Below are 12,585 nucleotides of genomic sequence, written 5' to 3'. Positions count from 1 at the left end.
AGCCGGCCATCTTGGTCTCTATGGATGCCTCGATGGCCTTCGACACGATCGAATGGCCGTATTTGTGGGCGGCCCTCGCAAAATTCGGTTTTGGTCCTAACTTTATTGGCTGGGTCAGACTTCTTTATGAACAACCACTGGCCCAAGTGGTGGTCAATGGTAGGGCCTCGGAGCCTTTCATCCTAGGAAGAGGCACACGACAGGGCTGCCCGTTATCGCCGCTCCTCTTCGCGCTCGCTTTTGAGCCCCTTGCCGTGTGGCTTAGGTGGGAGCCGTCGCTTAAAGGCATCAGTTGGTCCTCTGACTTTGAGGACCATATACCGTTGTACGCCGATGATATTCTGTTATATCTTACTTTCCCTCGTAAGTCACTAGGAGTGTTGTTTGGCGTGTTACGCTCCTTTGGGAGGAACAGCTGCCGGAAGGAGACTATAATAGGGCGCTCTACTCTAGATCGGCGGGGAAAAATCTCACCGGTCCCACTGGGGTTGCGGTACGAGTGTGGGGCGCTGCGACTGCTGCCACGGGATGGACAGACAGGCTGACCAGAGCCACTCCGCTTTATGCGGCAAAGAGACTGGGCTGTCTCTGGAGGACGAAGGGATTTGACAAATGAGATCTTATTGACATTAGTAGGGTAGGTGACCTCTGGGTCAAGGATAGGATCAAAACCTTTGTGGAACTTCAGCAAGAGTATAAACTGGGCAATAGAGAGCACTTCCGGTATATGCAGATTCGTCATGCACTTGAATCCGTCTTCCTGGCCGGTACCGCTATCCCAGAGTCCTCTCCCCTGGAAGACAGAGTGCTTGACGGGTATGTCCCCGAAAGTACCATCTCCCTCATTTATAAAAAGCTCATCAATGATCGCTCTGATCTTCTTGTACAGCTTCGTTGGGCCTGGTCTGGTGACGGGCTGGAGCTGGATGACGAAGATTGGCAGGCCGCGATATCATCCCCTAAGGAAGTTGCGATTCCGGCGCGTCTCCAATTGAAGATTTTACACCGCGTGTATGTCACGGGTCCACGCTTGATGCGTATGTGCTACTCTATGGATGGGTTGTGTAGGCGCGGCTGCGGTATGCTTGCTACTTTTCTTCATATTTTATGGGAATGTCCGGACGTAGTGGTGTACTGGAGACGAGTGCATGAGGTTATGGAAGAGGTTACGGGTGTTTCGTTATTGCCTGAAGCCAGAAGGGGCCTGTTGAACGTGTGGGAGCCGAATGATTACAGCGTAGCGCAGACTCAATGGGCCACCCTCAGCAACATGATAGCGAAAAGAGACATAGCCCAGCTGTGGGGGTCTCAAAGGGCACCTCTGGTTTCAACCTGGAAGGAAAACATGGATTGGTGCATGTTCAGAGAAAAAACTGTATACATCGCCCGTGGAAGACCTAAGAAATGGGTGAGGATATGGGGTCAATGGAACTCATTTCGTGGAGAGATTTGCACACCCCCTTTTGTAGAAACCAATGCTATTCCTCTCTCCCCATGACCGGGCATTCCATACGTCTATATACTATTCTACTTTACTTGCTTGTTCACTCCCGACCCCTTCCTTCCCTCCTCGTGTTTCCATATCCTTTTCTCACATCAGCCTTTAGCTGGGTCGCTCCCCCTGCTATTTGAGACAGCCACATACATTGTAAATGTCACCTCAGACTTTTGTTGTTATGTTTGTTTTAAAAAAATATAAAATGTGAAACCTTTCATTTATCCAAGTATCATCATAAGAATATCGTATGGACATATTTTATCGCTGCCGAACCCCCGGGTTGTCGGCTGATGAGCTGTGTACTTTTTTTTTATTTCGAAATTTACTGCTACTGGCCCACCCCTGTGGTTGTAGGTCTGTATTTGTACTACTTTTACGAAATAAAGGTTTTAAAAAAAAAATAAAACATTGTACAGACTCCGGCCTCTTTTGCCAATAATATGTCAAGAGCAAGTCGATTTTGCAAAACCATTGATCTCATAGCAACAAATTCAGTATTCATCAATATAAATCCTCCAGCAGTGTCAGTCGATAAGCAATCAACCACTGTAGACATTTTACAAATTCTTTGCGTATTCAGAATCACTCCCACTGAAGGTATCAATGCACTAAATATATCTCCTACAATTTCTGAGATACTAGCTCTTTTATGTCGTGTTAGTTCATTGTTGTCCTCATTGATTCCAGAGATGCTTTTTACATTGTATACCTTTGGGAATACTATTCCGAAATAGCAACTCCCTTACCAATGATCAGGCAGCTTAAAATAAGCTTTGTCCCCGCAAATGAAATATATTCCTGGAGAAACGGGATTAGTTCCCCCATTTAGTCCCCAACCCCCGATTATCAGGAAATTGTGTTCACAGGCACTGGAACCGATGAATACATTGTTATACTCTGTTTTTAACCTATGGAGACATATTTTCCCCTTCTTTTCGAAATCCAGAGACATAGCAGCATGAATCTTGCCAGTTGCAATACATTCTTCCCTTTCAGCCCATTTGAGTATCTGTGGTTTCGGTTCAGTAGCCCTTCTATCCTGTCTCCTTTTCTTTACTAAATTCAAAAATATTTTCTCTTCTTCGTGTAACCCACATGTTAAGTTGTCTTTATGTGCTTCAGCTATATCTATTGTTTTCATTGTTAGAAAATATTCACCCATAAACTGTGAATCTCTACTGCTAAGGACAGGGTTCACGTTTCTGCGTATAGGGATTTCAGAAAAAATCACATATATGTTAGAATGATAATATTGTAACTCTCCAGTTCTGTAAAATAAACTAGCTAAAATGCTATACAAAATATCATATGTCAGTGGTAAATGATGATATGTCACTCCTTCTGCTACAGATGTTGGTAATTTCATACAGACATAGCAATCATTAACTTCTATTGTTTCTACATAATGTACTAACAGGTTAGCAAATACATTTAAATCTGTATAATTTCTATTTTTACTATGGGGTAATTCTATCTCATCTGGTGCTTCTAGGTCTACTCTGTCTTGTTTAAGGTTATCTACTTTTCCATGTGTACTAGTGTCATTCTGTTTATTAGCAGCCATCAAGTAAGGTATTGCAATTGCCAGTCTTAGCCATGCTATGAGTACTTTCGGTACACTACATTTGCATATTCCACAGCAAGTCTTTATACAATTTTTACGAGTTTCCAGTAACTCTATTATCAGCCATTTTTGACTAAGGAGACTTAGCCCCTCTTTGTAACTTTTACACAGAATATAAACTGTGAATTTTATTCAAGTTAGTCTCACTTGTTCAATAATTTGATCAGCAATGAATTCTTCATCACTTTCATCGCTGATTTCCAGATTCTCAAAGTCCCCTAGAATTACATAGCTCCATTCAGGCCCTTTGAATTTATTATTCAGTCTTTTCAAGCGTGGACTTCTCTTTCTGGGTTTCTCTGTGGATGATCCAGACAAACTTGAAATTTCATCTACTTGATCTGGTTCCTCACTTATTGTCTTAAGGCGATATTTCAATCTTTTAACAAATCTAGGCCAAGCATCACCTTTTCTAAGACTCTTAGCTTGCACTGTGCATTCAGATTCTTCAGATGTTCTTTTATTTTCATTAAGTTGAGGCACAATTTGATTTTCGTTGTCTTCAGAATTCCTCTCTATCTGACCTTGTCCAGGGCTTATTATCTTTGTCGTTTCTGCCTGGATGGGTTCTTCTATACTAGTCTGGCCCTGTTCAGGAATCTGTTTGATTTGATTTTGACTTTGGCTTTGTTTTCTTTCTTCCTGAACAGGGTTTTCTATACATGTCTGGTCCTGCTCAGGTCTTGTAATTTCTTGATGGTTTTCTGCCTGAGCGTGTTCTCTAGTACCTATCTGTCCCTCCTCAGACTCAGGACTGCGTTTGCTGTTTTCTTCTGTCTGAGTACATTGCTCTTTCCTTATCTTGTCCTCCTCAGATTTTATAATTGCTTTTGTTTCAGTGATCTGAGTGTGTTCTTCTATTCCTGTCTCATCCTCACTATCACCCTGACTATCTAAATATGTTTGGCTTCTTGTTCTTATTGTTGCTTTAGGTATGTCAGCTATTGGAATCCATGTATCCTGACTTGTGCTCGGTTGTTCTTCATCAGCTATTTCAGGATCTATCACTTGAGACCCTCCAGCTGCACAACCTCCAGCTTCTACTTTGTCAGGTTCAGTTACTCTTTTATTATGGCTGGCATGAATCCAGTTTGGAATTCCTTTGCACTTCACAGCTGTGGCAGTTACCAGTTTTACTTGATGTGGTTTTTCCCACCTTGTTGCTAGGCAAAATTCCAGAGTATGATCTTTTATCACTACCCAATCACCTGGATTCAAATCATGTGCTGGAGTCGAATGTCTGGTCAAAGCGTCTTCCCCAACCTGGTGAGAGAAAGAACGCACTTGGTCAGCCAATTCTTTGCAGTACTCCAATACCAAATCATCAGATATATTTAACAGCTTGTGTCCTGGCACACATGCTTGCCTCAATGCCCTTCCCAAGAGTATCTCATGGGGACTCAAGCCTGTTTTCTTGTCGGGTATGCTTCTGAGTCCCATCAGGACAAGAGGTAAAGCACCAGGCCAATCCAATCGGGAAGATTCATACATCTTTCCCAATCTTGATTTGATTGTGCTGTTTAGTTGTTCTTCCACTCCAGAAGCCTCTGGGCGGTATGCACAGTGCAGCCTTTTCTCAATTTTGAATGCTTCACAAATCAATCGAATTATTTCATTATTAAAATGAGAACCTAGGTCTGGTTTGATCGTTACTGGAAAACCGAACCTAGGTATGAGCTCTCTTAAAAGGAGTTTGGCTACAGTTAGGCTGTCATTCCTCCTGGTCCGGTGAGCTTCTACCCATTTGGAAAATAGGCAAACAATGACAAGGACATATTTTAATCCTCAACAAGCAGGTAACTGAATGAAATCAAGTTGGAGTCTTATAAATGAACCTTCTGCCTTTCCAGTTTTTCCAGGGCAAACTACAGTTTTCCTACCAGTGTTCCTTTGTTGACAAATTAAGCATCTCGAGCAAAGACTCTCTGCTATGTTTCTGAACCTTAGGCTAAGCCAATCCGGTCTAAACAGTCTTATCATGGTATCTCTGCCTATGTGAGTGTCCCCATGATATATCCTCGCCATGGGGTGCACGCATACAATCAGGTAACACTGGTCTTCCTTCTAAGTAAATTATCACACCATCTTCAGCTTTTCTTTGACAAACTATTTTCTCCCATTCTTCCTTTTCTTTGGGCTCTGCTTTGTTTTGTAGATCTCACACTTCCTCCCAGGTTCTTACGACCCGTAGCAGCATAAGTTGGCAGCTGATTCCACATACATCAATTTTCTTATTTACTGCCATTTTATATTTGGCACAATGTTTGGCCACCTGGTCAGCATAACAAATACCAGCTGTCACTTTGTCATTTCCAGATTCGTGAGCAGCACATTTGAACACGGGCACTTCTTTTGGCAATTGAATTGCTTCAAGTAATTCTTTTAAAAAATGTCCATTTTTAATAGTAGTTCCTGAAGAAGTCATGAACTCCCTTTGCATCCACAGCTAGCCGAAGTCATGTACAACCCCGTAACCATACTGACTATCAGTGTAAATGGTTACTTTCCAATTTGTCCCAATTTTGCAGGCTTTTATTAAAGCAATTAATTTGGCTACTTGTGCAGACTTGACTCCTGGTAAATAGGATGCTTTGACTGTGCCAGACAATGTACATACAGCATAAGCAGCACTCAATCCTCCTTTCTCATGATGCATGCATTAGCCATCTACAAATAGCTCATGTTCAGGATTTGTTAAAGGTTCTTCCTGTATGCCTGGGCGTGGTTTAGTACTGAATTCAGTGAGGTTGATACAATCATGTTCAACTTCCTCCCTTACTTCTTCAAAATGTGAATTAGGTAACAGGGTTGCTGGATTTAGGACAGTAAATCTGACTATTGTCACGTTTTCCTGACCTAGTATAATACTTTCATACTTAGTCAGCCGACTAGGCGTAAGGTACTAAGTGCATTTTCTGCTTAAAAGTATCACAATGGCATGTGGGATGTACACGGTTACAGGATGTCCCATCACAATGCATTCACTTTGTTCAAGACTTTTGCAAGTTGTAGCTACAGACTTTAAGCAACCTGGTAATGCCGATGCCACTGGGTCCAAAGTGGCAGAGAAATACACCACATAACGTCTCATTAAGCCATGGGTCTGCGTTAAGACTGAGAGTGCACAATTGTCTCTTGTATCACAGAATAGTACACATTCTTTTGAATAATCTGGCATCCCTAATGCTGGAACTTCGCACATACTGTTTCGTAATTTTAGGAAAGCAGTCATGCTTCCATCATCCTATTCGACTGGATCTTTGGCCCGTTTCTTGGTCAGCTGAACCAATGGTTTTTCTATTACTGCAAATTCCACTATCCACTGCCTACAGTAACCTACAACTCCAAGAAACATTCTGATTTCTTTCTGTGTTTGAGGTAGTTTCATGTTTCTAATTATTTTGATTCTTTCTGTAGTCACTCTTCTGACCCCTCTCTCTATCTGGTGTCCCAGATACATGACTGATGTGGTGCAAAACTGCAATTTTTCAGGTGTTACCTTATGCCCTCCTTCTGCCAAATGATTTAGTAATGCAATTGTATCAGAAATGCAGTCACTTCTCATTTTAGATGCAATTAGCAAGTCATCTATATACTGCACCAGAACAGACTGTCCAGGCAGCACCAATGATTCAAGACATTTTATCAAAATCTGATTACAAATCGAGGGACTTTCCATGTACCCCTGAGGAACACGATTTCAAACATAAACATGCTTGTCAAATTTAAATGAAAATAAAAATGTACTGTCTGGATGCAATGGAATGGAAAAAAAGGCATGGCATTAATCAATTACAGTGAACCATCCTGCACTCCATGGTATCTGATACAAAATCACTGCTGGATTCGGTACTACTGAGCAACATGGAACAACAATTTTATTTATTTTGCGCAGGTCTTGAACTACCCTATAATTACCGCTTCGTTTCTTTATGCTAATTATAGATGAATTACATGGACTGCTCATTATTTCTTTTAAAATGCCTTGTTCAACCAAATGCTCAATTTCTGCTGCAACACTTGCTTTTATTTCCAGACTCATTTTGTACTGTCGAATATTTGGGTAAACTGCACCTTCCTTCACAGTCACTTTTACTGGATCGGCATTTACCATTAATCCTACTTCTTTTCCTGAAAAATCCCATATATCATGGTTCACGGTATTTTGAAGCTCCTCTGGTAAATCTTTTAGGGTCATCTTTTTAGTTACAGACTCTTGTTTGGTTAATATGATTTTAAACACTCCATATTCATCTGGGATCTGAATATCAACACCATTTGGCGTGCAAAAGATAGTGCAATTGATTTTGCACAATAAATCTCTTCCTAACAAGTTTACAGGACTAGAGTCACACACAATGAATATGTGTATCTCTTTAAAATTACCAATACACACCTCCTTTGGTTCTGTAATAGGTGTCCAAATCTGTTTATTAGAAACACCCACTACTTGGATGGCTGCTTCCAAAAGGGGTAGGTTTAGGATGTCTGATGTTCTCACAGTAGAACTGGTAGCATCAGTGTCCAACAAGAAGGTGATGTCAATTCCCTCAACCTTGCCATCTATGTAAGGACCTGACTGATCTACCGGTAAGCAGCCGCAGTCGTCAATAGGAGTTCCTGCAGGGCGGTGACGTGGGGAGGGGCAGGGTGGGGGGTAGTAATGTATGGATTATGGAGTTTAACGGGTAAGTAAACATATAAATAAATAGAACAAATTTTGTTGCGCGCACTGCATCACCAAATGCGATGCAGTGCGTGCAACAAAATTAGTTTTATTTATTTATATGTTTACTTACCTGTTAAACTCTGTAATCCATACATTACTACCACCCACCCTTCCCCTCCCCCTCTCCACGTCACCGCCCTGCAGGAACTCCTATTGTCGACCGCAGCTGCCGGTAAGGATGTGCCAAGTACGCTCTCAGGCACCATCAATATGTGTCTTTTGAAAGAATGTGTCCTGCAAAAGAAACTGTTGCGTAAACCTATTTTTCTTACCACTTCCCTCCCGAAATCCAGTGTCCACACTGTATTTGGCTTGACTCACAAAATCTGGCAAAGAGGCAGGTGGTAACTGATTTTGTATTACCTGTTGTGGTTGCCTCATTGACACTACATTCTGCGTCTACGGATTTATATTTTGATTTTGGACATTATTATTCTGTATTAATTTGCACTTGTTTTTCCAATGCCCCAATTTTCCGCACCCATGACTGGGAAAAATGTTTTGCCTCTTCTTTGCTCATTCTCCCTTTTAGTTTACCTCCAATTCTGGCACTTTGACCTTCCCCCTTTCCTTGATTATTTGTCTGCTGACTTAACTGGAGTTCTTGCTGTTCTGCCATTTTTACTTGAGCCCACATTACTTTTTCTTCTAATTTCTTTTGCCTATTATCATTTTCATCTTTACAGTATTTTGCATACTTGAGAATTACATCGATAGGTTTCGATTGCCAACATAATTTATGTTCCTTAATTGTTTGTGATATTTCTGGTTTTAGTCCGGACACAAAGCGATTGGAAAGGGGCGACCATTCGGTCCCCCCGAACGTATGGTGGAGTACCACGATCCCCCCGGGAAGCCATCTTGGGCGGGAGGCGAGTCTCGGCTGGTATGCCCGAAGCGGCGTAGCCGGGGCGCGCCTTTTTCCCGCCCTAGAGTGGGCTGGCCTAGACACTGACGCGGCCGGCCACGCCCTCGGAGGCAGGCGGGTTTACGCCCACCCTGAAGAAGGATAAAAGGAGCGGAAGCCAAGAAAGCATCCTCTTGTTCCTGTGCTCTGAAGCTGCACCTCCCCGCTGCACGTGAGCTCGAGACGGAACGAAGAGCCAATTTTGACCCACCCACCAGCCCCTGAGGACAGCGATTCGTTGTGAATACAGTTGATATAGTATCTTTTTTGTTTTCTCTGTTTTCTTACAGGTTGTGATGATTGTCGTGAAATTTCTTAAAATGCAATAAAGATTGGTTATTTTCAGTATGTTTTGCAAATAAAGTAATTTGGAACAAGGATTGATCAGTATTTACGCTTGGTAATAAGTGATGTTTGCTTTGTAATCTTAGTAACTTAGGTAGAATTGTCGTATTTATTTTGGTCGGGCGGTAAGGTCATGATCGGTGAGCAGTAATTCGAAGATCCCTATGAGGGGGCGTCACCCATTACGGATGGGAGCGCTCGGGGGAGGTGGCCAATTGGCCCCTCAACGGGGAGGCGGTCCTGTCTAAGGAGAGGCCGCCGGAAGGAAAGGAAAGGTGGTCAAGGCCCCTTCCTGGATAGGAGGGGCTACTGTCCCTCCTGGGGAATTTCCCGGGGCCAGGACATCTGCGACGGCAGATGGGTAAGTTGTGTGGGGTGCGGGAGGGGGTTTACGCTACCTTTTAGACACCTCACACGAGTCCTCGAACGACCGTTAAATGGCGTCGAGTTTATTGGGGCCCCCGTCAAGTACAAAGGGAAATTGGTAGATGCACTTGAGGTACGCCTCTGTGCGGTCGCTCCTCTCACAAGTGAGGGGGGTATTTCTGGTTTAGGGATCTGACACCGGTTACGACCTTGCCGTTGGCCCTTAACGTTAGGATGTACAATTTCAAGTCAAATGTTTTGTAGGATGTTAGTTCGGCTAGGAGAACCTTTGTATTAGAGATCTGTTAAGGTTAGCCAAACATCGTAATGTGGAAATGAAATTGTACATAATATGAAACTGTTATTTTAATGTTTTATTTTGTTTCATATTTTAATAAATACGGCCGGGAAGGGTAACTCCCTTCCCGCCTTCCAAAAGTTCAAGAACTGTTTCCGGTTTCCCAATTCTTGGGGATTGTGTTGAGAGGGGCTGGCGGGTATCTCAGCCATAATAAAAAATGTGTCATGTCCTCATTAACTATGTTCTGTAATCTACTGTATTGTTTAAATACCTGCAATAGGCGTTCATAATATGCATGTACAGATTCATCTTTATTTTGAGTGGTTCTGTCTATTTTTGTCCATTCGGTTTCTTTTGGGGGTATCTTTCCCTTTAGGTAGGTTATTACTTCATTATAATTTTTCATTACATCTTCTGACGGAGCTCCTCTCTTTGGATCTCCAGGGTATTCCTCATTTGGCCAATCAACTGTAATCTCGGTCCATAAGTCAGCTGGAACAACTATGTCAAATAAACCATCTAAAGCATTTAACAGTACCTTTGAAACTTTCACAAACCTTTCAACTTGCCTGTACCATTGTATGGGTTTTTCTCTAAGCTTTGGGAAATCGTTTGTAAATGATAAAATATCCTGTCGGGACTATGGGACAAATACATAACCTCCTCTTGGCACCTCTCTCATTGGGCACAACCTTTCAACCTTTTCTGTTTCCATAATTAAATATTGGGATCCAGTTCTATTTGCCTGTGCTTCCTACTTTTTCTTTGTCCATCTAGCTTTCCATCTGTCTAAATCTCCCCATTTCTGTAACAATGACAATAATTTTTTTATCTGCAATTTTCGTCTTGACACATTCATATTTTCCAAATCTTTGTCAGAAAATCCAGCTCTATAGGGTTTAGGTAATACCTTAGATTTGCCTATGTTAATTCCCATTTCTGATGCTAAATTCATTAACTTTTCATGGAATATTTTTGAATTTCGAGTAATGCTTCTGCATATGAATAATAACTCTTCTTCACTAAAAGAGTTCAATCATTTTAATTCTACATTTCCAGCCCCCATTTCTTCCAATTCTACCCTTAATTTAAAAATGTCCAAAACTTTTGGCTGCGATTTTGCCTTTTCTATATCTCTTGCCCATCTTTCAATTTCTTCAGGGGTTACTACGGTAGCACTTCTTGTTCCTGTGGAGGTTTCAATCTGTACTTCCTTTGTGCATCCAGGAGTATTTTTCCTGATTGAGTCACCCACTGGTCTCCTAAATGTAAATCCATCAAGGAAATTACTGACTTGAATTAATTTGCCTGATCATCAATTATTATATTTTCTTTCCTGGACTGTACTATGGGCGTAGTCAGAACGGGAGTTTTAGGACTGATCTGCTTATCTCCATACAAAGGAACTACAGGACCTGTAGTTACTGGTATTGTCAGGTCTTCAGGACTTGTATTTAGTTGTTATGTTCTGAATTAATTAACTTCTCTGTTGGTTTATTGCTTTTCTTTCTTTTTCTTGTAGTACCTTTTCCATTGTGGTCTCATGTACAATCTGCTGAACCAAAGATGTTTTTAAGAACAAAGCACTTATTCCTCAAGAATAAGAATAAGAATCAAAACAAAAATCTTTGGAGATTTAAGTATGACTTTAGACATTGGTACCTGAGAACGGTGGAAAAGGGAAACGGTTCAAGGACATACCACACAGATTATATTTAACTAGAATGGTGCGAGGACCAACCCTGACCATGAGTTGGGACAAAAGAAGACTCCTGACTAATCTTTTTCTTCCTGATAAGGTGGCAGATTTTTCATTAATAAATCCTCATAATAATCACCTTCTGAATCACTACTACTAGTCATTAAATGTTTGATTTTCTCTGTACATTTATTTCTGGTTGGTTCTTCTGTGGTAAATACAGGATATAATCCTTCCACTAACATAGACTGTCTCCATTGTTTCATCTGTTTATCTTTAGTCTCTTTGGGAAATCTAGGGTAAAACTTACTAAAATTCCTGTCACACCAAGGTCTGTCTCGTTCAAAATCCTCAGTCTCCCACTCTTCTAAAGCTTCATACTGTGTTAATATTTATCTAGGGTCTAATTTATTCATGCGAGTTTGGAAATTGTGCAAAATTCTACCTTTAAATGTACCATATACCGGAAATGGCAATGTACCATAATCTTTTGCAAATTCTTTCCAATTTTCTAACCACACACAAGTATGGTAGCCCCTTTCTACCGACATATATGAGGTGGGCATTTTTGGTAGTGGAATAATATTTCCTTCTCTTGTTTTAACTGGTTCATCTTTTTTAAAATAATTCTTGATTTTCAGCAAAAATGACATTTTTCTCTTTCCTCCGTACATGATATATGGTATTTCTCTAATACTCTGTTCTCGGGCAAAACCTCAATATTTTCTGTCTGGGTGATTTCCTATAAATGTTGGATCCTGATGCCACATATATTCACCACTGTCTATTAACACTGTATGTTTTTTTTCAACTATTGTAATTTAATTACTTATTTTCTCCAATTAAATGCTTTTCTAATGCAGTGCGATTTTTATTTTCAGTGACCAATCAGAATTTAACTTACAACAACGGTTAACCAATGCTTGCACAGCTTTTCTGTGACATGAGTTTTGCTCTCTGCACTCAGCCCTCCTTTACAATTTTCTCATGACTACAAACCTGCTGTTTCAACCAATCCCAGCGCGGTTCAAATGATGTCAGTGCAGGACCCGCGACTGACCCCTCCTTTATAAGATAATACGACAATTCAAATTTCTTTTCAATTTAAATGCACAT

This window comes from Lissotriton vulgaris, chromosome 1_1 (genome assembly GCF_964263255.1).
Source record: "Lissotriton vulgaris chromosome 1_1, aLisVul1.2, whole genome shotgun sequence".
Lineage (NCBI taxonomy): Eukaryota > Metazoa > Chordata > Amphibia > Caudata > Salamandridae > Lissotriton > Lissotriton vulgaris.
The sequence above is the reverse complement of the archived record's forward strand: the minus strand, read 5'-3'. Positions refer to the sequence as shown.